The sequence below is a fragment of the Papaver somniferum genome, chromosome 3, assembly GCF_003573695.1.
Source record: "Papaver somniferum cultivar HN1 chromosome 3, ASM357369v1, whole genome shotgun sequence".
Lineage (NCBI taxonomy): Eukaryota > Viridiplantae > Streptophyta > Magnoliopsida > Ranunculales > Papaveraceae > Papaver > Papaver somniferum.
In genome coordinates this window covers 144,379,067-144,407,006 of record NC_039360.1, presented here as the reverse complement: position 1 = coordinate 144,407,006, position 27,940 = coordinate 144,379,067, and positions in this window count along the sequence as shown.

The window sequence follows — 27,940 nt, the reverse complement described above, 5'->3', positions numbered from 1 at the left end:
CAATTTGTAAAATTAGGGTTTCCTGTTGAGAAATAGGAATCGAAATTACTCACCTAACAGCTCTGATTTCTTCCCATAGTCTCGACCCATGCTTCCTCAACGTCTTCTGCTCCTTCCCATGCTTCAATTACATCCATCTCATCAACTTATTTCACCAACTCCACAGCTAGGGATTAGAGGTGTGAAAATGGGTGAAATTAGTCGCTGAGAGGGATATAGGACGTGATATAGGGGATGGGTTTAGTTGGTAGGAGCCATGATGGCTTTGGTGGTGGATGTGCTGGTGGCAGAAGGAGCAGGTGGTGGTGATGGCGTACGAGTTCTGCAGACGGAGAGGGGAAGAAGATGGATTCGATGGTTTTGGGAGAAGGGTGTGTTTGGCGATGGGTATAGGTGTTCGATACTTGGGTGTTAGGCGGGTTCAGCGAGGTTTGATGATCTGTGACAAGGAGCGATGGATGGGAAGATGGTAGGTGGATCCAATGGCGATACGGAGGTAAGCGTGGAGCGACCGTCGGATGAAGGGATGTAGCAAAACGGACGACCCAAGATGGAGATGGGAGTTGCGATGTAAAGCGGGGTCTTCGGAGTTTGATGTGCGATGATGGAACGACCGTAGGATGCTGAAATACTTCGATCTGACGGCTGAAATCCGAGACGGGCTTGGATAGTGGAAATGTGTTTGAGTAAGGGTTTTGGGCCTTGGGTATGCCAAGCCCATATCTTCTTTAAGAACAATTCTTCCTCTTCAAGCCCACTTCTAGCCTTTTGGTCTTGTGCACGACATTCTTCGCGGCTTCCTTGTGTAATTCCTCCCGACTTTTCATTACTTTTCTTCTCTTTTCGCTCCGCAATTCATCCAAACTTTATTTACAACCTAAAAATGCAAAATTAATTAATAAAAATATTTATTCTTGAAAACAAAGAAAATACAGAATATGGGATAAAATGTAGAATTAATGCACAAAAGATGAGTTAAATGCCAAGAAAAATATATAGAAATATGCACTTTTTAGCACTCATCACTCTTGTATCGCTCCAAACATTCATATAAAGATTCTCCAACATTTTGCTTAATCCCACATATCTCTTTGCGAATTTGGGTAGCCTTTGACACAGAAAAATACCTCTCTAGAAAGAGTTTCTTCAACCCGTTCCATGTTGTGACGCTTCCAGATGGCATAGAGTACAACTAATCCTTAGTGATATCCATCATAGAAAATGAAAAAACTTTCAACATTGCACCATAGGCATCAGTCTCCGCTGGAAGCATAGCCTTGACAATGGTAATGAATTTAATAAGATGCTTGTTTGGGTCTTCATTCACCATGCCATGGAACTTTGGAAACTCTCTAAGCAACCCCCGCTTGATCTCGAAGGTTTATTTTGTCTCAATACACCACCGTTGTGCATCAAGTCTATGAGAAGCCAAGTCCTTGAGTGTACGATTTGCATCAACCATTGATTCTTCTTCTTCTTCTTCAACTAGTGGTTCTTCTACGAATGGACCCTCTTGTTCTTCTTCTAGTTATAACTCTTCTTCCACTTATAACTCTTGTTCTTCCGTCGTGTCTTGACTTGGTTGGAGTTGTAGATGGTGGATTTTCGACAAAGGCTAAATTCGTAAACTCATAATTATACGAAACTCCGATTCAGCAATCGGACGTGAGTATCGAGACACGAGTCTATCATCGAATTCTCAACGGAGAGTACTTTCTATCAGAGTACATGTAGATATGTAATCTCACGACTGGACAACGACATATCTCATGAATACTGAATACTTTCAGTGATTATTTCTATATAGCATCACGAGATGGACAGCTCCTAGACAGCTTGCTCTGCTAGTATAGAGCGATAACATCTTCAGGAACAAACAACGAGTTTACCCTGACTATATAAAGGATACGACTTACCGACAAGCTCATATCGGGATAATTAATGCTCCTAGACAGCTTGCTCTTCTAGTATAGAGCCACAAAGTTAATTATTCCTAATTAAGATTGATTCTACCGTGACATTCACTACTGAATTCCCGGAATAATCTATTATTGCTCATATTCCATGGTCGAATCCATAGCTGGTCCCCTGGAATGGCAATAACAATTGTTCTGATTCTATGATCGAATCCACAGCTTGATCTCATAGAATAGCAATAACTATATTATCTCATTACTCCGATTTCATGATCGAATCCACAACTGGTGTCATAAATGGTAATAGATAAACCTTAATTACTCCGATTCTATGGTCGAATCTATGATCCCATGGAATGGTAATGCTCACTTTATTATTCTAAATTCGTAGTCGAATCCTCAGCTGATCCTATGAATTAATAATAAACATCTTATTACTCAGTTTTGTGAATTATTCTCCACTGAATTCCACAACTAGTAATAAATAATCAACAACCGGGCGTCTGAGCTACCTCTAAGTAAGCCCCGATTCGAATGGTGAAGGTGTATTCAACGATGATACACTAACAGTCACCGCACGAACGAGTATTTCAAAAATACAACAAAATGATGATCCTATGCAAAATAGAGAAGAAAATAATAAATAATTAAAATATTGACCAGGGTGCTGGGAGCACGGACACACGACCGACCGACCGTGTCGTGGTCAATCCCACGCCAGTTTTATATTTTTAATGCATTTTTATTATTTTCCATGATTTGATGAAAATCCTCTCATTTTATCAAATCTCCTTCGTCTCGAGGAAACTCCTCGGTTTCATGGTACTTCCATAAATACATAAAAATAATATAAAATTAAGGAAAGGAGTGTGGGGCGTGACCATTGGCCAACCGGCCATGACTTGGTCCCAACCGACCCCACACCCACGGTTCCTTATTATTTTATTGTTATTATTATTTCTCTAATTTCATGAAAAAACTCATTGATTTCATGGTATTTTTGCACAAATCATCAAATAATAATAAAATAATATAAATTATGAAAACTTGTGGGATCGGGCCTTGGCCGGCCGGCCATGACCTAGCCGGTCCCACACGCCCCTTTGTTTTATTATTTTGTTATTAGTTTTCCTTGAATTCATCAAATTCCTTGATTTCATGGTATTTCTCTCAAATTAGGAAAAATTCCCTCAAATTGTCAAAATACCTAAAAAATATTAAAAAATTATGAAAACTCGTGGGACCGGGCCCAAGACGGCCGGTCATGCCTCCACGGTCTCACATGCCCTTTTTTTTATTATTTTAATGTTTTTTGCTGCCCTGAACTCATGAAAAATCCTTCAGTTCATGGAAACTCCCTAAATTCATCAAATTTCTCAAAATTCATGAATTTTTCATAAAATCATTATAAAATTAGGGAAACTCGTGGGACCGGGCCCTAGCAATTCGGACATGCCTTCCACGGTCCCATATGCCCTTGTTTTATTATTTTAATATTTTTTGCTTCCTTGAACTCATGAAAACTCCTTCAATTCATGGAAACTCCCAAAATTCATCAAATTTCTCAAAATTCATGAATTTTTCATAAAATCATCAAAAAATTATAAAATTACGGAAAAGGCACCACAGGACATAGTCACGACCGTCCGACCATGCCTTGACCACGGCAGTCCCACGCCTCCTCATTCCTTATTTTATAATTATTTTTCATCATCTCATGGTGTTTTCCTCAGTTTCGTCGAAACCCTAATTTTGACATATTTTCTCGAATGGATGCTCAATTGCACGCCAGAAAATATCAAAATTCTCAGGACTGAGACGCGGATGTCTTGGGGATACGAGTACGCTATCTTGACCGACCAAGATTGGCTCTTTCGCTGGTCCCATCAATTTTCACAGTTTTGACCTAATTTGCACAATTGCTCGTATTAGGTCCAAAACTCTTCCAAACACTTTGGATTTTCATGAAGTGATCGTCAGGCGGTCACGTGACAACCCAGGGACAGTTTCATGACTCCATGGTCGGTCCCTCGCCTCGTCATAATTAATTAGGTTTTCTCACCTAAGGCTCAGACGAGCATTTTTGAATAAATGATTAAGCCAGCATTTAATCATTCTTCCACTAACAAATCGTCAACTCTTCAGGAGTTCTTCGTATTTGCTCACGTGAGCATATGGACACTACATGGTTGATCCACGGTCCCACGTAGTCGCTGCCTCCTTCGTCCCATGGTTAAAATTCTGACGAACCATGAATTGATCATCAATTGATCAAATTAGGGTTTCTGAAATCCAAGGATCATCATTCCAGATTCCAGCCTTAATAATTTTACGACGACCACATGGTCATTAATTTTATTAATTATGCTCGGTTCAACGACCAGTATTCTAACTAATATTTTTGGTACGCTGCCAATAATCCATCAGATGAGCAACACATACTCAGACGATCAAATATTCAACAATTCTGCTCAGATGATAAATATTTGATCAAACCAAGGAATATTGGTTCAACAATCAATATTCAACGATCCATCGAATGAGCAATACTTGATCACTTCATCGTAAGAACTATACCTCTGTCTCATGAATGTTTAATTCATGAGTTTCAGAACATCATGTTCGAAACTCAGCAACTACATGGACTCATCGTCCCATCAAACCATGAAGTCATCAATTGACTAACAAACCACGAGACGTCAATCGTGTCACTTGGGGGGATATCACTTAGGGTTTTGGTCTGGCGGTCTACGGCACGTGTGTTTAAATACACGATGGAATGTGAGCAAGTTGTGCAATCAGTTAAAGGAATTCACGAAGTAGTGGGTGGAAAATCGACCAAGTCTCCACACGTTGAGCAACTGGTTTCAAAAACGATCTCCACTTCCCCACTCCTTGATTCCATCAATTGTCACACTTCATGGAATCATGGTGTCTACAATTCCAGCAATATAAATAAGTCTCTGAATCATGATTGAATCATCAACAGTATCAACAATCTCACGTCTCATTGACAACACGAGATCATCAACTCATCAATTGAGCAACTACTCTCAATTGAGCAATTGAAATCACTCAGATCTTATCGTATTCGGAATTCATACACCCAAAATCTCCTCAATTCCTTAAAAAACCAACAAATCGTTTTTCCCCATCTACAGATTGGCGACCATAGTGGGAGGTCATTCTCTCGGTTGCAATCTCACAATTTCACAAGATGGTTAATCTCAGGTCAGGTTCAGTTACAAATCCTAACACAAACCGTGCTAGCACTAGCAACAACAACAATCAGAATATCCCGAAGACAATTCCGACTTCCAACACTGATGGTGGTGACGCTACTCATACTCACGCCGAAGGACATCCACTGTCCGGACGGCACCCTGAAGAAGTCAGAGGAGATCCACCGCCTACCATTGCTGATCTTATCAAAGCGCATGGGACTCTTGCAAAGAAACAGACTGACATGGCTGCTACACAGAAGGAGCTGTGTAATTATCTCAAAACTCTTACTGACAAGATGTCAAAGAAGACTCAAGAGAAGGGAAAGGAGAAATCCTCGGACGACGGTCCTGAAGTAATTCCAATCCATACAGTAGAAGACGACGAAGTCCACAAAACTGCTGTAGACAACTCATCAGCGAAGGGATCACCGAATTTCATCACTCGCGAGGATCTAGAGCACCTCTTAGAGAACCATGGAAAAGGCAAGACATCGCATGACCATCGTCATCATCCTCCTTATCCTTCCGCTACGCAGAGGATTCCACTCCCCAAAGGTTACATTTCTCCAACTTTCACCTTGTATGATGGAACTGGCAATGCTCGGGAACATGTTTCTCGTTTTCTCGAAGCCTTGGGAGAACATGAACATAATCATGTCGTCCGTCTCAAGGAATTCTCAAAATCTCTGAAAGACAGGGCATACACCTGGTATAACAACATCACACCAGGGACCATCAATAATTGGGGAGAAATGGTTAACGCATTTTACATGAAATACTTCTTCGTGTCAGAACAAGTCACCCTCTCCGACCTTGGAAGAATGTTTCAGAGGGTCAACGAAAATCCCAATGATTATGTGAAAAGTTTCAGAGTCCAAGCCCTGGATTGTCATGACCCAAACGTCACGAAACAACAACTGGTGGACTTGTGCATCAATGGCATGCTCCCGGTCTACATGGCCTTGCTGGAAAACCTTCGATTCCATACTTTCTCAGAACTTCACGAAGCTGCGAAGAGGTCGGCAACCACTGGACCCGCTCTTTTGGAAAGAGAAAAGTCAACAAAGACTGAAGATGCAAAAGACACTCGAGGAAGCAGACGTCTGATCAACAAGCAGTATAACCTGCAACCTTCAACAAATGCTTTCGGGGAAGGGAGTAAGCGAAAAGCAGAACCACAACACAAGCAGACTTCCTCCACCCCTTCAAAGACACACAAGAAGGAGAATTCGAAAATCCCTCCTCAGCATACGGAAGATCCAGAAGCACCTGATTTTCCCTGTTCAATGGAAGAATTTAATGAACTACTCGATACCTGGATTCAAGACGGCGCAATCAAATTGCCTTATGTCAAGAAGGAACCAACTGAAGAGGCCATGGAAAATCCTCGGTATTGTCGCTTCCATAGATACGTCAGCCATCCCACGAGTGATTGCAAAATTTTGAAGCGCATATTCAAAGAAAAGGTCGAATCAGGAGAGCTCAACCTGGGGACTGAGGGGGTGCACAAAAACCCCTCCCAGTCAGAACTTTTACCATCTCCGAACCTCCTGTCAAGGAAACGGTCCAATCTCTGATCGAACATGTCTGCGAGCTGTTGTATCTTTCGAAAGCTCAAAGGAAAGACATGTTTGTTGCACTGAACCACATCGTGTCCGGAAGACGTCCGCTGATCCAAGAGACTACCACCGGACCTTCAGCCACGACACAGAAATGTATGACTGGGGACTGCTCACCACAGTGCACATTAAAGGAAATGAGTTCAAGAGGGCGTTCGATGTTGGTACCGCCGTCAACATCATCCCTCTCAGAGCTGCTGGTATTACTCGACGGGAAGCCACCCACGCTCCCATAGCAATCAGGGACCACGAAGGAATCTCCAGAAACGCATACGGCTTCATCACTCTCAAAGTTACGGAAAGATCGATCTGCACTGAGGCCAAGTTTTTCATAATCCGGGAAGACCCTGGATACGACATGGTCCTTGGGAGAACTTGGATTCATGCTGAAAGGACAACGATGCCTTCAACACATCCTGTCATCGACAAGGATTCCGAGTCGGAAGACGAAGCAGAGGACGCACCACCGTTTGAGCATGGAAGAAGTAAAAACTCTGATGGGACTTACGCAGGAACTTGGAGATAATCCGCACACCTTTGTCAGAAGGTTTCGAGCTCAGGCAAGTCTTATTCCTCCTCTTGCTCCAATATTACCAATGTTCAAATACGCTACTATGGTCCAGGACTTCTCCCCATGAATAATTTAGCAGTCATCAAAAGCTACGAGTGGGTAACTTCACCTCAGCAATATTACACTCAATGGTTGGGTTCAGAACTTCTTCAAATCGGTCACTCCATCGAGAGGTTTATTGCTGAAGACTTGGCTAAGCATGATCAACACTATGCTGGATACTCTCTTCCGCGCGAGTGTCCATACGGGCCACAATCGAGGAATTCCATCAAACAGGGAATTCCGAATCAGCGGAAGATATTCAAGGCACGATCGACCAAGCCTAACAAGTTTCATGAAGGGGACCTGGTTCTCAAAGCAGTTCAGCGCGGTCTTCATTCTACAAGGAACTCCAATTGGGAAGGACCATTCATGGTCGCTGAATCCGTGGCCGGAGGATACTACAAATTGACCAACACAGATGGCAGAACCCTACCAGTAATTCACGAAAATTGGCTCAAGGCGTTTATCTGAAATTATTGGACATTTAAGGTATTGGGCGTTTGAAGCACTCATGGCGTTGGGATTTAACATTTAGGATTTTCTTTCATTTGTATTTCAATTCCTCCAAAACATTTGCAATACTTGCAATCAGTATTTGAATTCAGCAATTTATCAAAATTCAGTTCATATTTCGTAAAAGAAAATCTCTATAATCACAAGAAAATCCTAACCATCAGTCAATCCAAAACCCTAAATATCAAAAACCCAAGTATAAACCTCACATCTCTCAGAAGTTCAGAAGTTCAAGAGATCAGCAAGAAAAGGCTTTCGCTCATCAGCATCCTTCAAGATTTGCAAAGCCGCCCTCTCCTTGTTCAACTCCTCGGTCAGCTTGGCAATCTTGTCCTCCTTCTCCTTCACACATCGTTGGAAAGGGTATGTTCTTCTCACATGAATGATAACGTTTTTTGCTTACGAAGCCATTTCACGTTGAGGCCAAGTCTTTCTGAATTCTCCAAGTTAAACTCCCAATCAAAGAGTATATCTGGAGTCACGGTATTCCTGGGTCTCGTATGCATATCACTCACGACACGCAAGATAACGCCTACTTGCATGGTTAAAGCATAAGCACGCCCAGGGTTCCTGTCAACGATCATATGGCCGAACTTCTTCCATATCGTCTCATACAAGCGTGCATATCCAATGGGAACGCTGAATCCACCGACCAGTTCATGATACGGGAGTGAAGTGTTAAAGGGAGGATCGAAAGCGACCCCTGCAGTTGGATATTCATACACTATTATACGGTTCTCGGTCACTGGAGTGGCTCCCACGACTAAAGCAACAGTTCCTTCGGTATTCTCCGCTGCTGTCTCGGTTTCTTCTATCACTGAGGCAACAACCATCTGGGTTTCCATAACAGCAGACGACCTTCTCATGGCCTTGAAATACAGGGATGGTTGTCTCTTCATCAATAACTCCGGAATGTTAGAGTTATCATCGTTGGCTCCAGTATCCTCAACTTCGGTATTTAGCACCTAATACGAAGATTACATGAGGTTAGAGTCACGAATCCAAAGGAGATTATGAAACACAGTATACCAAAGGCAACATCATCAAGGTTCATCATACTACATTCAAGGCACGAGCAAATAACATGAAAGTCATGAAAACACATTTTACGATGAGTCCGTCTGAAGAAACTGAACTCTGCCTGTACTAGGAGACGAACTGGGAGCAATATACAAGGAATCGAGGATGTCATATCCATTCTCTTCGTATGGATGTCCTCTATGACATGTCAAAATTTCATGCAATCCGATGAACGAGCAAGTAGATGTGGCCAAAATATAAGTGATGCGCAATCTGAAAAAGTTCTGGAAGTCTCCTGGAAGTTTACTATTTCGCCTTTTTCAGGCTCTGAACGTGCTCAAAACTTAAAAATTCTTGATAAAGCTTGGAAATTTTCCGGGCTTGAATTTGCACATGCAGATCATCAAAATCCGACTCCGGACGAAGATTCTACAGCGTTTCTATTAAAAGCTGGGTTCTGAATTTTCTGACGACGAAATTCGACTAAGTTTTCATATATTCACATGGGTTCTCATTCATTCATTCACAAGTCAGCACTTTTATACTTCTATGAAGAATATACAGGATATATACTTACTTGAGGAGTCTCCAAAGTGTCCAAGGGGTTGGAATTGTCCACATCAACGACAAGAGGAACATCACTTCCATCCGGCTCCGAATCTTGGGAATTACCTCCATTCCATTCCCAGAGGATGATTGAGTTCCAGAATTCTCCATCTCCATGACATCCTCCTGTACACGTCCTTACAATCAATATTTTCATCTATGAAGCACCACATTTGAACATGTGAAGAAATACTTACAGTTTCTTCGTCACTCAAATCAGCGATTGCTTGTTCAGTAGCAGAAAATTGAAGACCTTCAAGACTGATGGAGTAAAATTCTGCAACAAAATTAACAACATTGGCTTCATGATTCTAATGTTAATAGCAATGAAAGTCACGGTGAGAAATATTGGGAACTCACCAAAGCACCAACTGGGGACTTTACGGTATTAGGTAACACTTATAACCTTTATGCCTGCCTTCCGCCATGAATAAGCCTCAGTCTCTGAGAAATCTACACCGATTCGAGGTCGTATATTACGACCGTCCTGTGGTGAAATCCAGTAATATAATCAGAATACAGTTCTTATAATTTCGTGAAGATTATATGAAGAAACATACCTGAGAGCATCCTGGAGACGACTTTCGTTTATCACCAGAAAGATACTTCAATCTTGGTCGACTGGAAATCATCTCAGCCGAAGGAAGATCCTTGAATGGAGGTCTGGGAAATCTTACAAAGCCACGCAAACGCCCAAGTTGCTGGTCCCAGAATTCTACATAACCTGGGGTTACATAGGCGAATCTATCAGAACCAGGAAACCAGTAGCTACTCCCTTCCACGTGAGTATGATCCAAATGAGTCCTGAGTTGCTCAACTGATGGCTTCCTTCTCCGTATGGTTGGAACACACTGATCCATACCCATTTGTCGAGCTGCTCTATCAATATTATACTCCTCCACTGAAAGCTCTCCAAACGTGACTGATAGCAAATGACCAGGAGTGCAACTCAACATGAAAGATCTTTCGCCATCACTCAGATGCGCACCAGACGTCAAACTCGTGCCTTCTCCAGTATTGAAAGTCATCGGCTGAGAAACATAATCAGGGACTGACACCCACGGGCGAAAATTGAACTCAGATTCTTCATCTAACACATCAATAAAACGTATTTTAGAACGAGGCTGCTTGGTGGACCAACGCATGATCCTAGCATTATCTTTCTCAGGGAAAGTATGGCGCGCATCAGTATTCGGTCCTTGCAGAACATTACGTGGAGTAGGTGCATAATTCTTAAAATGCTCCCACATCAAAGCTTGAAGAAACATCGTGTTGGCATAACACTCAATCTTCATAGAGCCGTTCGACACACTGGAGTCTATAATCAAGGAGTCCAGGTTGTAATACAAGGAGCCTAAGAATAAACTACCTATCGGAAGTTGCTCACCTTGAGCCATCTTAATAGCAAAGGGAATCACAAAAGGCTTCAACAAGTTTCCACTGTCTTCAAAAACGTCTCTGGACAACCATAAACATAAGAAAGCAGCAATGGGTAACATACCGTCGATGGGTTTATCAGAAACCTCGTCTTTGGGCCACCAGTGTGTCAACCAGGAAGCATAGCATCCTTTACTACCAGCCTTATTCGCTTTCTCCATTGCAGCTGTCAAGACATGAGAAACGCGGTCTCCTCATCTGAAAGATCCCCAGGAAGATTGCCCGTGATCGGGAGATGCATCAGCCGCCACGTCTTCCAAGGTAATGGTAAACTCTCCCCATCTACATATGAAAGTGTGAGTGGGAATGCACCAGCGAGCAAACAGAGCCACAATACCACTTGCGTCATGATAAATGAACAACTCTCCAGAAGCTTGAATAGCTCTCGTCACCTGCGCCTGGTCGAGCATAGTCCTCACATGAGGAAAACCCAACATATGCCTCGCCCAGCCGGCAAATTTCTCCAAAGGTCGTCGAGAAAGCTTAAACTCTATGATTGATGAGGCGAAGACCCCTCGTTCAAGACAAAATCGAATCACTGTCTTAGGAGTCACCAATTTCTTCTGAGTAACAGTTCTGGGATTTATCAAAAGACGATACACTGGGGATTTCAAATGTTGCTCAGCTCCTGGGATATCTTTTTCAAAGAATGCATCATCTATGTTCGGGACATTCTTAATCCCAGGGATTTCGTCTTCGTCTCCCCCAACGGAAGTTTCATCCATGCATGTCTCATCTCTGGAGATACCATCATCAACGCACATCTCTTCCCTCGAGGCGTCGTCAGCTTGGGAATTGGACATCTTTGCTAAGTAGCTGAAAAGGTTCACACTACATTCTACTTCAGTATGCCGTCCAGATATAAATCAAGGAAATAAGCAAAAATGGTAACTCTTAACTCTTACCTTTTATACTTCCACTAACAATAGTGATAGTAATGCTAGAGTTAACACCCAAAATCGTTCGTCTCTTCGAAAACTGCAAAAACGAACGAAACTTTATTTAATTTCCGAAACTGATTTTTCATGAAATCACGGACACAATTTTCATAATGTGAACATTCACACAACTGACCTATGAAGTTTACAACAATAAAATATTTCATCATAAATATATTGTCTATCTTTGAAGGTTCCTCAAAACCCACGTCTCTTGTTTTTTCGAAAAAACAGCAATTAATGCAACTTGCATACATAAAATCTCAAGGATTTTATTTAATGAAAACAAACTCATGAAAATAAAATATATCATCATATTTTGCACAATATATGTCACGGCTGCATATACATATATATATATATATAAAATATTTTTCCTTCGTATCGTCGTTATTTGTCTTTAAAACGAAGGTTTATTTCAAAAAATATTGTGAAAGCTCACATCTCATACATATGATAAAGTTTTTTATTTACATGAAAGCTCATAAGCAAAATTTTATCACTGGACACAATTTCATCATGCATATTTTCCTTCGTTTCATCATTATTTATCTTTAAAACGAAATATTTTTCCAATTTCATGAAAATTCACTTCTTTTATGATGAAACCTTGGTATACATGAAAACTCATACACTAAGTTTTATCACTGGACCTAGGTTCATATTAAAAAAAAAAATCTCTCCTAAATCAGGGATTATAGTTAGTTTTCAAAACTAACGATCGAACGAAAATACGTTTTCAAAAAACGAGGTTTTTTTCATAAAACTCACACTAATATACACACATGTATATAACTTCATCATGATCAAAGCGTGAACAACTCATGAGGATCATAAACATCAGCATACAAACAAACAAAAAAACGTACCTGGGAGCGCCGACCGGAAATTGACCGACGGCGGCAACGACGGCGACCGACGGCGGCAAAAAACTATCCTTCCCTGGCGTGAAGGTGATGAAGGTGCTGGTCGTGTGTGAGGAAAAAAAAAGAAGAGGATTAATCCCTTTTATATCAATTTTATTTCCAAAAACCTAATTTTCTAAGGATTTCCTTATTGGGCCCGACCCGCGAATCCTAGCCGACCACGGACTCGTCATCCAAACCAGCGGTTCAACACCAATTTATGCTCATCAAACGATGCTCCAATCATGACATTGAAGCCTTCATCAAGTCGTGGTTTTCTCATGCTCTCTAAATCCGGTAACGTCTCAACTTACGACTAAGTTCAATTACTGGTATTATTATTTATGGCCGGAAAATCACCATTTAATGCTGACTAAGGAACACAGCTTTCCTCATTAAGCAGGGGACTTAATTTAGATGGTGGATTTTCGACAAAGGCTAAATTCGTAAACTCATAATTATACAAAACTCCGATTCAGCAATCGGACGTGAGTATCGAGACACGAGTCTCTCATCGAATTCTCAACGTAGAGTACTTTCTCTCAGAGTACATGTAGATATGTAGTCTCACGACTGGACAACGACATATCTCATGAATACTGAATACTTTCAATGATTATTTCTATATAGCATCACGAGATGGACAGCTCCTAGACAGCTTGCTCTGCTAGTATAAAGCGATAACATCTTCAGGAACAAACAAAGAGTTTACCCTGACTATATAAATGACATGACTTGCCGACAATCTCATATCGGGATAATTAATGCTCCTAGACAGCTTGCTCTGCTAGTATAGAGCCACAAAGTTAATTATTCCTAATTAAGATTGATTCTACCGTGACATTCACTACTGAATTCCCAGAATAATCTATCATTGCTCCTATTCCATGGTCGAATCCACAACTGGTCCCCTGGAATGGCAATAACAATTGTTCTGATTCTATGATCGAATCTACAGCTTGATCTCATAGAATAACAATAACTATATTATCTCATTACTCCGATTTCATGATCGAATCCACAACTGGTGTCATAAATGGTAATAGATAAACCTTAATTACTCCGATTCTATGGTCGAATCTATGATCCCATGGAATGGTAATGCTCACTTTATTATTCTAAATTCGTAGTCGAATCCTCAGCTGATCCTATGAATTAATAATAAACATCTTATTACTCAGTTTTGTGAATTATTCTCCACTGAATTCCACAACTAGTAATAAATAATCAACAACTGGGCGTCTGAGCTACCTCTAAGTAAGCCCCGATTCGAATGGTGAAGGTGTATTCAACGATGATACACTAACAGTCACCGCACGAACGAGTATTTCAAAAATACAACAAAACGATGAACCTATGCAAAATAGAGAAGAAAATAATAAATAATTAAAAATATTGACCAGGGTGCTGGGAGCACGGACACACGACCGACCGACCGTGTCGTGGTCAATCCCACGCCAGTTTTATATTTTTAATGCATTTTTATTATTTTCCATGATTTGATGAAAATCCTCTCATTTTATCAAATCTCCTTCGTCTCGAGGAAACTCCTCGGTTTCATGGTACTTCCATAAATACATAAAAAATAATATAAAATTAAGGAAATGAGTGTGGGGCGTGACCATTGGCCAACCGGCCATGCCTTGGTCCCAACCGTCCCCACACCCGCGGATCTTTATTATTTTATTATTATTATTATTTCTCTAATTTCATGAAAAAACTCCTTGATTTCATGGTATTTTTGCACAAATCATCAAATAATAATAAAATAATATAAATTATGAAAACTTGTGGGACCGGGCCTTGTCCGGATGGCCATGCCCTAGTCGGTCCCACACGCCCCTTTGTTTTATTATTTTATTATTAGTTTTCCTTGAATTCATCAAATTCCTTGATTTCATGGTATTTCTCTCAAATTAGGAAAAATTCTCTCAAATCGTCAAAATACCTAAAAATATTAAAAAATTATGAAAACTCATGGGACCGGGCCCAAGCCGGCCGGCCATACCTCCACCGTCCCACACGCCCTTGTTTTTATTATTTTAATATTTTTTGCTTCCCTGAACTCATGAAAACTCCTTCAGTTCATGGAAACTCCCTAAATTCATCAAATTTCTCAAAATTCATGAATTTTTCATAAAATCATTATAAAATTAGGGAAACTCGTGGGACCGCGCCCTAGCCGGACGACCATGCCTTCCACGGTCCCACACGCCCTTGTTTTATTATTTTAATATTTTTTGCTTCCTTGAACTCATGAAAACTCCTTCAATTCATGGAAACTCCCAAAATTCATCAAATTTCTCAAAATTCATGAATTTTTCATAAAATCATCAAAATATTAAAAATTAAGGAAAAGGCCCCACGGGCCGTGGTCACGACCAGCCGACCATGCCTTGACCACGGCGGTCCCACGCCTCCTCATTCCTTATTTTATAATTATTTTTCATCATCTCATGGTGTTTTCCTCAGTTTCGTCGAAACCCTAATTTTGGCATATTTTCTCGAATGGATGCTCAATTGCACGCCAGAAAATATCAAAATTCTCAGGACTGAGACGCGGACGTCTTGGGGACACGAGCACGCTATCTTGACCGACCAAGATTGGCTCTTTGGCTGGTCCCATCAATTTTCACAGTTTTGACCTAATTTGCACAATTGCTCGTATTAGGTCCAAAACTCTTCCAAACACTTTGGATTTTCATGAAGTGATCGTCAGGTGGTCACGTGACAAAGGTCCCTCGCCTCGTCATAATTAATTAGGTTTTCTCACCTAAGGCTCAGACGAGCATTTTTGAATAAATGATTAAGCCAGCATTTAATCATTCTTCCACCAACAAATCGTCAACTCTTCAGGAGTTCTTCGTATTTGCTCACGTGAGCATATGGACACTACACGGTTGATCCACAGTCCCATGTAGTCGCTGCCTCCTTCGTCCCATGGTTAAAATTCTGACGAACCATGAATTGATCATCAATTGATCAAATTAGGGTTTCGAAATCCAAGGATCATCATTCCAGATTCCAGCCTTAATAATTTTACGACGACCACATGGTCATTAATTTTATTAATTATGCTCGGTTCAACGACCAATATTCTAACTAATATTTTTGGTACGCTGCCAATAATCCATCAGATGAGCAACACATACTCAGACGATCAAATATTCAACAATTCTGCTCAGATGATAAATATTTGCTCAAACCAAGGAATATCGGTTCAACAATCAATATTCAACGATCCATCGAATGAGCAATACTTGATCACTCATCGTAAGAACTATACCCCTGTCTCATGACATGTTCAATTCATGAGTTTCAGAACATCATGTTCGACACTCAACAACTACATGGACTCATCGTCCCATCAAACCACGAAGTCATCAATTGACTAATAAACTACGAGTCGTCAATCATGTCACTTGAGGGGATATCACTTAGGGTTTTGGTCTGGCGGTCTACGACACGTGTGTTCAAACACACGATGGAATGTGAGCAAGTCGTGCAATCAGTTAAAGGAATTCACAAGGTAGTGGGTGGAAAATCGACCAAGTCTCCACACGTTGAGCAACTGGTTTCAAACACGATCTCCACTTCCCCACTCCTTGATTCCATCAACTGTCACACTTCATGGAATCATGGTGTCTACAATTCCAGAAATATAAATAAGTCTCTGAATCATGATTGAATCGGCATCAACAATATCATCAATCTCACGTCAAACTGACAACACGAGATCATCAATTCATCAATTGAGCAACTACTCTCAATTGAGCAATTTCAATCACTCAGAGCTTATCGTATTCAGAATTCACACACCCATCTTTGATTACCATTGATTCCATACATTTCTCAGCTTCCCTCCTACAGATCAACCCATCCTCTCTTGTGACCGAATTTACTCTGGAACGGTCATTGTCTTGATTTAGGCCGGAGTACTACAGATTGATCTCTCGAATCTAAAGCACCCCCTTTGCAGCGGTGCATCTGTGTGAGATTTAACATTTCGCTCGGTTCGAGGAGTCTCCTCCGTACGGTCGTCTCCTCAATTCCTTAAAAAACCAGCAAATTGTTTTTCCCCATCTACAGGGGTATTGTGTCTCTTCGAGTAGATATCCCGCACCTTGGATAGTTCTAATCTTTAGAAGCCAGGGATTAGGTACCTGAAAAAAATTCTCGCAAACAAGTGAGAAACAAGACAAGAAAACTAAAAGCAAATATGAAAGCAGAAATGATGACAACAAACTAAAAACTTAATAACAAGCCGTATGCCTCCCCGGCAGCGGCGCCAAAATTTGATCGCTGTCGTATGCGTCAAAAATAATTCACTTTCTCAGTCAACTAGTTATAAATATAGTATGTGATAGTAAAGAGTTCGTTCCCACAGAGAGGCTTTTGTTGTTATCAAATTTCAGTTTCTTAGTAACCAAGGGGAGATTTTTGTTTTTATCTAAACAATAAAAGTAATTGAAAGCAATAAAATAATTGTAATAATAAAAAAGGAGAAGATATTGGTCACAGGATAGTATCATTCACAAACATGTATTTTCATCAATGACTAGAATTGATAATTTAATCTCTCATTTACTAAAAGTCCTAGGATATATTGATCGCAAGAGTATCACGTTTATTTCCCGATTTTATCACAAACAACATTAAAAGGTGCTATTGTGAAATCTACCTAGAAAGCAACCTAAAGTGTAAAAGCACAATTAAGTTTGACTCCCTAAGAGCAATAAGTTCTATGAAATAAGACTAATCAATGCAAACAAACGTGTAAAAGCACTAATTCGTTTTAACAAAGGTTATGATTCATATGTGACTAGTAGGATATATCACTACAAGCACTACTCACACTATGCTACTTAGAATCAGGGATAAACAACTATTTCGTATTGAAAACCCTAATCTAGCAATAGAGATGAAGACTAATCTAATTGATTCCGGACTCAACCAAACTAGCATTCAAATCATATGACAATATTAATAATGAATCATAAACAATAAAATATTGAGACAAAACTAATTGATTGAATCAAATAACACGTTGGAAATCAACTTATCCCATAACCAATAATAGTATTTAGCTACTCATAGCTACTCAATAAAATATTGAGACAAAACTAATTGATTGAATCAAATAACATGTTGGAAATCAACTTATCCCATAACCAATAATAGTATTTAACCAATAATAACATGTTGGAAATAAAAAAACATGTTCATCATAATCATAATCACAAATAAATTGAAGAAGATGAAAAATAAACGAAAGCAAACCCTAGTTGTGGCTATCTCCAAAGCTCCAAGACTAATACTTGATCCCAAAGAAAGTCGAAAACTTTCCTTTTTGTAGCTCTTTTTAGGTCAAGTCTTCAAAAGCCCATTACCAAGAAGTCCACCAAGCCCATGTGTGTGAAGAACCCATGTAAAAAGGTTGCCAAAAGTGGTCGTCGGAAAGCTGGTGAAAGTGCCGGAAAAGTCGCCGGAAAAAGAGCTCAGGTGACCGACAAAGTCAAACCGCCCACCGGTCAACAAGTCAACTCGGGAAGTCAACTGAGTCAAGACTGTAGGATCAGAATCTCGCAGCAATAATGCCTCAGCGAAATTATTAACAACACAACACATCACTGTCGCAGAATAACTTCAGAAACGAAATAATAAACGACGTCAGCTAAATCATGAGAAAAATGTGATGGTCCTGCGGAAATTAGAGAGTTTGCGAGATTAACATTTGTAAGGATGCGAGAATGTCGCAAGTCATATCCCAAAATAAAGGACAGATTAGCTGTCATCCACTATGTAATTCGCTATAAATAGCCGCTCAGTTGTAAAGGAAAAGGGAGATCTTTTATGATTGAGAAGCAAGTAAATAGGAGAGAGAAAATCTAGAGCAGTGGTTATTCTTGATTCCTTTATATTTTCTTGTAAGATTGTTCAAAGATTCATCAATAAAATTAAGATTGTTAATCTAAAATGAGTTGAATGCTAATGAAATCTTGTGAGGGGTGTAGTGTAGGATTTCCTGCAACTACATAATGGCGCTAGAAACAGAGAGATTGAAGATTATTCTAGAAAAATTTGAAGATTAATATTGAGATTTGTGAAGATTTGGAGTACTTGGTTAAGAATTTACATAATCTCTTGCAATTCGTTAACATTGAAGAAATGGCTAGAAGAAGAAATACATCAGAACAACCAACTACTGTTAGAAGAAGCAAGAGAATTGCTGGAAGGGAAAGAAGCGAAATGGGAGAATCTACTAGAATGATAAATAATGGAGAAAATCAAATTCAACCACCAGTTCAACAAACACTAATACAAGGAAGGAATACAGATTATGATAGGGTGAGTATACACACTTGGCAATCAAATTCAGCAGAAGAAGTAGAAGAAGAGCAGCATACCAGAAACCATAGACAGGTAGAGAGAAATCAAGAAGCAGATGAAGGAATAATTCATGGAGATGAGGAAATTGGAGCGTTAGAAACGTTGAGACGAATAATACATGAAGAAAGAAGAGCTGAGGCAGAAGAACGTGCAAATCTAACAAGGAAAAATCACGAATTAAGGATGGAAAATATGAGACTACAGATTAGAAGATCGAGAAGTATTAAAAATCATATTCAAGATCGACTAGAAGAGAGATGAGGCGAAACTCACCCACAATGAATGCCGGAAATAATATTCAAGAAGAAATATCAAATCCTAATGAAGAACATCGCGAAGATAGAGAAATGGCTGATGATCGTTACGTTCCACAAAATGAAACTTTTGATGATAGGAAAAATGATAGAAATCAAGAGAATGGACAACGTCAGGGACGAAATAATCAAGATGGCGAAAGGAATCGAGAGGAAGGAAGGAGAATTTTACATGAGAGAGAAGCTCAAAGAAATCAACAAACGATTGAAGAAGAAATTGAAAGACATTATGCTGAACAAGCACGTTTAATTTGCGAACGTGAAAGATTGAGAGCGGAAATGGAAGAACAAGAGCTTCAGGAGACAATTCGCCAGAACAATCACGTCAATCGAGAAAGAAGACGTACACAAAACCGAAATAACGGTAATATCAATGAAGAGTATGAAGAGTGTGATGCACAATCACTGTGCAAGATGGCCTAGGCTTTGGAAAATGAGTCATTAGCTGACTCTAATCAGGACCTAACTCATATTAATCCAGTTGACTCGATATGACTCGGTGCTTGACCCGAGTTAACTCAGTTGACCGATTGACTCGTTGACCGGTGACCGGGTGGACTTTGCCGGTCACCTGAGATGTTTTCCAGCCAACTTCCGGCCGTTTTTCCGACCAATTTCCGACGCCATTTTTGGACATATTTTTACATGGGTTTTCCTCACACATGGGATTGGTGGACATCTTGCTATTGGACTTTGGGCTTTGAAGACCTAGTTTTGGAAAGAGGAAAAACTACAAAAAGATAAAGTTTTCTACAACTTTGGAATCACGTATTATTCTTGGAGCTTTGGAGATAGCTACAACTAGGGTTTGCTTTCGTTTATTTTTCATCTTCTCCAATTTATTTTTGATTATGATTATGATGAACACAAAGATTATGAGTAACTAAACTCAATTATTGGTTATGGGATAAAAGTTGATTTCCAACATGTTATTTGATTCAATGAATTAGTTTTGTCTCAATACTTTATTGTTTATGTTTCATTATTAATATTGTCATATGATTTGAATGCTAGTTTGTTTGAGTCCAGAATCAATTAGATTAGTCTTCATCTCTATTGCTAGATTAGGGTTTTCAATACGAAATAGTTGTTTATCCCTGATTCTAAGTAGCATAATGCCATTATTACTTGTAGTGATACATCTTTTTAATTGCATATGAATCATAACCTTTGTTAAAACGAATTAGTGCTTTTACACGTTTGTTTGCATTGATTAGTCTTATTTCATAGAACTTATTGCTCTTAGGGAGTTAAACTTAATTGTGCTTTTACACTTTAGGTTGCTTTCTAGGTAGATTTCACAATAACATCTTTTAATGTTGTTTGTGATAAAATCGGGAAATAAACGGGATATTCTTGCGATCAAGATATCCTATGACTTCTAATAGATGAGAGATTAAAATTCCAATTCTAGTCATTGATGAAAATACATGTTTGTGAATGATACTATCCCGTGACCATTATCTTCTCCTTATTGATTATTCAAATTATTTTATTGCTTTTGATTACTTTTATTGCTTTGTTTATTTAGATAAAACAAAAATCCCCCCTTTGGTTACTTAAGAATCTGAAAATTTGATAACAACAAAAGCCTCTTTGTGGGGACGAACTCTTTCTTATCACGTACTATATTTATATCTAGTTGAGTGAGAAAGTGAATTATATTTGCACGGCTGACAACCGGTCAAAATTTTACGGCTTGTTATTAAGTTTTTAGTTTCTTATCATCATTTCTGCTTTCATATTTGCTTTTTGTTTTCTTGTCTTGTTTCTCACTTGTTTGCGAGAATTGTTTTCAGGTACCTAATCCCTGGCTTCTAAAGATTGGAACTATCCAAGGTGCGGGATAGCTACTCGAAGAGGCACAATACTCCAACCAAGTCAAGACACGACGGAAGAACAAGAGTTAGAAGTGGAAGAAGGATTACAACTAGAAGAAGAACAAGAGGTTCCATTTGTAAAAGAACCACTAGTTGAAGAAGAAGAAGAAACAATGGGTAATGCAAATCGTACACTCAAGGACTTGGCTTCTCATAGACTTGATGCACAACGGTGGTGTATTGAGACAAACTCAACATTCAAGATCGAGCCGGGGTTGATTAGAGAGTTACCGAAGTTTCATGGCATGGCGAATGAAGATCCAAACAAGCATCTCATGGATTCCCACAACGTTATCATGGCTATGCTCCCACCGGAGACTAATGCGGATGGAGCAATGTTGAAAGCTTTTCCGTTTTCTTTGGCGGACAATGCTAAGGAGTGGTTGTATTATTTACCATCCGGAAGTGTCACTACATGGAACGAGTTTAAGAAACTCTTTCTAGAGAGGTATTTTATGCGTCAAAGGCTACTCAAATTAGCAAAGACATTTGTGGGATAAAGAAACACGTAGGAGAATCTTTGTATGAATGTTGGGAGCGATACAAGAGATTGGTGGCAAGCTGTCCACACCACAAATTTAGTGACGTGATGATAATACAATACTTATACGAAGGTCTCCAAACAAGTGATAGATATATTCTTGATGCAGCGGGTGGTGGTGCACTAGTGAACAAGACGGTGGCCCAAGCTACCGAGTTGATTGAAAGCATGGCTGCAAACTCGCAACAATTCTACACAAGAGGTGAACCAATGGTTAGGCGAGTGCATGAAGTTACGGATTCATCATCACACCGTGATCAAAGGATGGACAACATGGAGCAAATGATGCAAAAGATGGTTGCGGTTATTTTACCTTCATATGATGAAGAGTTGGAGCAAGCTAGTGCGGTATTTCCAAATCAACAAATACGGTATGATCCCTACTCCAACACTTACAATCCGTGATGGAGAGATCACCCCAACTTTATCTATGCAAACAAGCAAGGCGCGGTTCAACAACCTACATTCAACCGTTCGGGTGGATTTCAACCACAACAACAACAATTCCAGCCGCAACAACTACGATTTCAGCAACCACAACAATCGATGCAAAATCAAGGTTCCGATATCGATGCAAAGCTTCAAATTTTTATGCAAGGAATTTCTTCCATGTTTAAGGAAAGTCAACAAAAAACTAAGAGTGCTATCAAGGAGTTGCAGACACAAATGGGCTCCATGGCGGTTGATATAAACAAATTGAAGGCACAAAATATTGGGAAACTCCCTTCTCAACCTATCAACCCAAAAGAGGGTGTCAATGCTATTACGTTGAGAAGTGGTACACAACTTGTGCAACCCGAAGTTACTGAATCGGGCAAGGTGAAAACTCTAAAGGAACCTGTTTTGGAGGAGAAGAGTGATGATTCTCCCCAAACTTCTGAGGTACCTATTCCCAACTCTAAAACTCCAGTTTCTACTTATGTTTCTCCTTTACCTTTCCCTCGCAGATTTGCAAGTTCTAAGAAGGCGGAACTAGAAAAAGAGATTTTAGACGTTCTAAAGAAGATTCATGTGAAAATACCACTCATTGATACTATCAAGCAAGTTCCCAAGTATGCGAAAGTGTTGAAGGACTTGTGTACCAATAAACAAAGGCTCAAAGGTAATGAAGTGCTAAGTGTGGGGAGAATGCTTCGGCAATCTTACAACACAAACTCCCACTGAAATGTAAGGATCCCGGTAGCTTTGACATTCCAGTCACAATTGGTAACACCACATTTAACAAAGCTATGTTGGATTTAGGTGCATCCGTTAATGTTATGCCTGCATTTATGTACAATTCACTTGAGTTGGGTCCTCTTAAAAAGGCTAGAATTGTATTGCAATTAGCCGATCGCTCTAATGTTTACCCAATGGGTATTGTTGAGGATGTTCTTGTGCAGGTTAATCAACTTGTATTTCCAGCTGACTTTTGCGTGTTAGAGATGAATGAAGGTTCACCAGACTCATCTATTCCATTGCTACTTGGGCGTCCCTTCATGAAAACGGCGAAAACCATTATTGATGTGGACAAGGGAACGTTAACTATGGAGTTTGATGGAGAAACAATACGTTTCAACATTTTCGAGACGATGAGATATCCTAGTGATGTCCACTCTTGTTTCTCCATTGATGTTATGGATACATTGGCACAACAAGTGTTTGAATTGAATGGTGAAGATGCTTTAGAAACCGTTTTAACTACATCCATGGATAATGGTGTAGAGTGTGGTAATGAAGTTAAGGAATCCCTTGGTGATCTTAATTCACTACAAGGATGCCCGAAAACTCATAATATCTCTTTTATTTCTTTACCATGCAGTGATGAAAAGCTTGTACCTTCCATTGTTAAATCTCCAAAGTTAGAATTGAAACCTCTTTCCGATCACCTAAAGTACTTGTACTTGGGTGACAAGGAATATTTACCTGTGATTGTCTCTAACAAGCTTAGTGAATTACAGGAGCAAAAACTTCTAAGGGTGCTAAGGAAGTACAAGACGGTCATAGGATGGACAATTGCTGATATCAAGGGTATAAGCCCTGCCGTTTGTATGCATAAGATTCGTTTGGAGGACGATGCAAAGCCTACAAGGGAAACGCAACGTCGTTTGAACCCTCCCATGATGGAAGTTGTGAAAAAGGAGATACTAAAGCTTTTGGACGTGGGTGTTATCTACCCCATATCCGACAGCAAGTGGGTGATCCCGATACAAGTAGTACCAAAGAAATCAGGTGTGACGGTGGTGGAGAATGATAAGAACGAACTTGTCCCAACTCGTGTGCAAACCGGTTGGAGGGTTTGTATTGATTATAGAAAATTGAATGCCACAACTACGAAGGATCATTTTCCATTACCTTTTATTGATCAAATGCTTGGACGTTTAGCTGGACATTCTTATTATTGCTTCCTTGATGGTTATTCAGGTTATAATCAGATTATGATAGGGCCGTAGGATCAAGAGAAAACCACTTTCACTTGTCCCTTTGGTACTTTTGCTTATAGAATGATGCCTTTTGGCTTATGCAATGCTCTAGCTACCTTTCAAAGGTGTATGGTAAGTATCTTCTCAGAATATGTTGAAAACATAATCGAAGTGTTTATGGATGACTTTAGTGTCTTTGGTGATTCATTTGACCTTTGCTTACATAACTTGTCATTAATCCTTGAACGATGTGTTGAAACAAATCTTGTGCTAAATTGGGAGAAGTGTCATTTCATGGTAACTCATGGCATAGTTTTAGGACATATAATATCTTCTAAAGGCTTGAAAGTCGATAAATCTAAAATAGACCTTATTCGTGCTCTAACCCCTACCACTACAGTGAGGGAGATATGCTCTTTTCTTGGTCATGCAGGTTTTTATCGTAGATTTATCAAGGATTTTTCCAAGATAACATCACCACTTTGCAACTTATTGCAAAAAGATGTGGTTTTTAACTTTGATGAAAAGTGTATGGCGGCATTCAATCGTTTGAAAGAACTTTTGATTTCAGCCCCTATCATTAAACCACCGGATTGGAGCAAGCCTTTTGAGCTCATGTGTGATGTAAGTGACTATGCGGTTGGTGCGGTGCTTGGGCAACGTGTGGGGAAGATACCTCATGCTATTTATTATGCTTCTAGAACGTTAAATGAGGCCCACTAAAACTACACAACCACTGAAAAAGAGTTATTAGCTATTGTTTTTGCTTTGGAAAAGTTTCGCTCTTATCTAATTGGTACAAAAGTTGTTGTATTTTCTGATCATGCAGCACTTAAGTACTTGCTAATGAAGAAAGAGGCGAAACCGAGGCTTATACGATGGATCTTACTCTTGCAAGAGTTTGATATTGAAATCAAAGACAAGAAAGGAATTGAGAACACCGTTGCGGATCATTTGAGTCGTCTTGCTCTGGACAAGGAAGCTATCCCATTGCGTGAAAGTTTCCCGGATGAGCAACTATTCTCAATTGCCTTTGGAGAACCATGGTATGCCGATATTGTCAACTACTTGGTGTCTAAACAAATCCCAAAGAACTTGTCTCGTGCTGAGAGGGACAAACTTAAGAGGTTAGGGAACCAATATATATGGGATGATCCATACTTATGGAAACAAGGTAGAGACCAAGTATTACGAAGGTGCGTTCCCCAATCCGAGTTTAATTCTATCTTGTCTTTTTGTCACTCCTATGCTTGTGGAGGACATTTTGGGAGTAAGAGAACCGCTTACAAGGTACTTGAAAGCGGTTTCTATTGGACAACCTTGTTTAAGGATGCATATGTATTTTGTACAACTTGTGATAGGTGCCAAAGAACAGGCAATCTAGGTGCCCAAAATCAAATGCCACAAACTTTTATTCAATTTATTGAAGTTTTCGATGTATGGGGTATTGATTTTATGGGTCCTTTTGTCAACTCTCATGGGAATTTTTATATCTTACTTGTTGTGGATTATGTCTCCAAATGGGTGGAAGCTAAGGCCACCCCGACTAATGATTCTAAAGTGGTTTCAGATTTTGTGCAAGCTAATATCTTTGCAAGGTTTGGAATTCCAAGAGCCATAATTAGCAATGGGGGTTCTCACTTCAAAAACAGGATCTTGCAAAGCTTGTCGAAGAAGTACAATGTGTCGCACAAGATTGCAACACCTTATCATCCCCAAACAAATGGATAAGCCGAGGTGTCTATCCGGGAGGTGAAATCCATTCTAGAGAAGACGGTGAACCCAGCAAGGAAAGATTGGAGCATGCGACTTAATGATGCTTTGTGGGATTATATAACCGCATACAACACACCTATCTGGATGTCTCCCTTTAGGCTTGTGTATGGTAAACCTTGTCACTTACCCGTTGAAATTGAGCATAAGGCGTTTTGGGCTATTAAGCAATGCAATATGGAGATGGATGGGTCTGGAAAGCAAAGGAAGTTACAACTCCAAGAGCTAGAGGAGCTTCGCAATGATGCATTTGAAAGCTCGCGCATTTACAAGGAGAAAACGAAGGCCTTTCATGATAATATGATTTCTAGAAAACAATTTTGTGTTGGGCAGAAAGTGCTTTTGTTTAATTCTCGTTTGCATTTATTTCCGGGTAAATTAAGGTCACGTTGGATCGGACCTTTTATTGTTACTAATGTGTTTTCTCATGGTGCAGTAGAAATTTGTAGCATAGATACAGGCAAGGAACTTAAAGTTAATGGGCACCGTTTGAAACCATATTATGAGAATTTCACTTCCGAAGTGGTGGAAGGAGCTAACTTTGTGGATGCACTCCCACTGGAGGAGGCATAGAAAGCAAGGAGATAGTCGGGCTGACGACTTTAAACCAAGCGCCAAATGGGAGGCAACCCATAGGATGAGTATTTCTTGTCTTGTATTTATTTCTTGTTTTGTTTTTAGTTTTTCTTGTCTTGTTTTGCATTTATTTTTCTGATTTCTTGTCATTATCATGTTAGAATTTCCCATCTTGACTTTCTTTGGACGATTCAATTTACATTGAGGACAATGTAAAGTTTAAGTGTGGGGGAGTGGTTAAGCATTTGCATTGTAATTTTTTCAAATTTTTTCAAATGTTGTGTAAAATAGTGAATTAGAAAACTCCAACTTGTAGTTAGTTTAGAGTCACATAGTATACATGTCGCTAAGATTACATCGAGATTCTCATAAGAGTGACTGAACTTAGAGATGACAGAGAACATGATCGAGTTTCTTACTTGTATGAGAGTTAAAGTTGGATTTAACCATACCAGTGGAAAATGAGGTGCAGACTGAATTCAGTATTAGATTTGTGATCCCCTATAGTGGAGACTACCCATGTTACATCATGTGAGGCACCGACCTTCATTTCTAATATGTGCTTTTAGAGTGTGTGTCACCATACATGAATTCCGGGCAGAATGGTGAGCTGCCCAACCTCCCACCAATAGAAGCACTATTTTGATCTCTTGAGTGCTATTTTATCAATCATGAATGGTGACATCGAATTGCTAACTTACATATCACTTGTAATCTTGTTCGCAGTTAGCACCATCCACTTTATCTCTCTACACCAATAGGTCCATATAAACACCATCATCATCAACAAGAGGAGCATCACAAATTCGAAGGAAAGTTGAAGACGTTTAAGGTTTACAAGCAACAGTACAGAAATGAGCAGATTTCAGATTCAAGTAAAGCAACAAGACAAGGAGCAGAATTTTTACAAGTTGAAGACTATTGTACAAGAATGAAGATTATTAAGATGAGAATTTAAGAAGTTTTTGATATCGAGACATACAAGTTATCGAGCGGTAAAGTACTTACACTATGGCCTTTGTACTTGCATTTTTATTTTTATCTTTATTTTGTATTTGTATTATTTTCTCTTGTCTCAAAAAAAAAAAACGAAGAGACAAGAGAAAAATTTTATTAGGTTCATCATTAGTTTTCATTTTTTGTTTATTTTCATTTTGTATTTATTTTATTTATCTTGCACCTTAAAAAAAAAATCATTGCATCATATTTTTGTTTGTTTAGTTCGTTTTTGGTTTTGTATTTATTCAATAAAGCCAATGGAAGAAGAAATATC